Raw genomic sequence first — 1036 nt, 5'->3', positions numbered from 1 at the left:
CGGTTCTGTGCAAGAAAGGTTTCCAAAACCTTAGCTTCATAACCAGAGTTTCTTCCTTTATTTCTTGAGTTTGAATTCTGGTACATTGATGATGCCATCATTTCAATGATTCTCTGAGCTTCTTCTAAAGACTTTGTATTTAAGGAACCTCCAGCAGTAGCATCAACCATTGTTCTTGTTGATGTGTTCATTCCATTGTAGAAAGTTTTCAATTGCATCCAATCTGGAATACAATGATGTGGACACTTCCTCAACAATTCTTTGTATCTTTCCCAAGCTTCATACAATGACTCTCCTTCTTGCTGCACAAAAGATGTAATTTCTCCTCTCAGTTTCGCAGCTTTGGATGGAGGAAAGTACTTGGTTAGAAATTTATTCACTAGCTCTGTCCAAGTTGTGATGCTTCCTTGTGGTTGAGCTTGCAACCAGCATTTGACTCTATCTCTTAAGGAGAAAGGAAATAATCTTAGTCTGATGGCTTCTTCACTAACCCCATTCGTTCTTATGGTATCACACAACTATAAAAAGTTTGAAATATGTAGGTTAGGATCATCAAAATTTCCACTAGAAAATTGATCCTGTTGGACTAAGTGTAATAGGGCAGGTTTAATGATGAATCCATATTTTACTAGTATTTTACAATAGTTTTTAGTGCAATTAATAAAGAAAACATGCTAGAAATAGTAGAAAACCCTTAAAAAAATAATAAAATATTGCATGTCACTTTTAAACATAGTTATTTTAAAATTCATTGATTTTCTATGTAAAAAGTGACATTTCAAGTATGTTTTTGTAGGGAATTCTGAGCTAAGTTCATGAGGATTGGATGATCAAAGGAAAAATAGAAGAAAAGTAGCAAAAATTGGAGGAAAGAAGTTGATAATTGAAGAATAGCCTCTGAGTGATCACTTTCGCTGGTGAAAGTGATCACTCCAGAACCATAAAATGGAGAAGAGCTTCTGCGTAATCACTTTTGCTGGCAAAAGTGATCATTCCAGAGAGGTTACAATGAGAAGAGCTTCTGCGTAATCACTTT

At 34.8% G+C, this 1036-nt stretch overlaps 1 non-coding gene across 1 annotated transcript; it reads left to right on the top strand.

The window, feature by feature from the left end:
• Nucleotides 1-228: 228 nt before the first annotated feature.
• Nucleotides 229-335, top strand: LOC113853421. The gene has a single exon (XR_003502593.1). It is a non-coding gene; the product is annotated as a small nucleolar RNA R71 (small nucleolar RNA).
• Nucleotides 336-1036: the final 701 nt, after the last annotated feature.

Source organism: Abrus precatorius, unplaced genomic scaffold (assembly GCF_003935025.1).
Source record: "Abrus precatorius isolate BTA unplaced genomic scaffold, Abrus_2018 Scaffold10, whole genome shotgun sequence".
Taxonomy (NCBI): Eukaryota; Viridiplantae; Streptophyta; class Magnoliopsida; order Fabales; family Fabaceae; genus Abrus; species Abrus precatorius.
The sequence above is the reverse complement of the archived record's forward strand: the minus strand, read 5'-3'. Positions and strand labels throughout refer to the sequence as shown.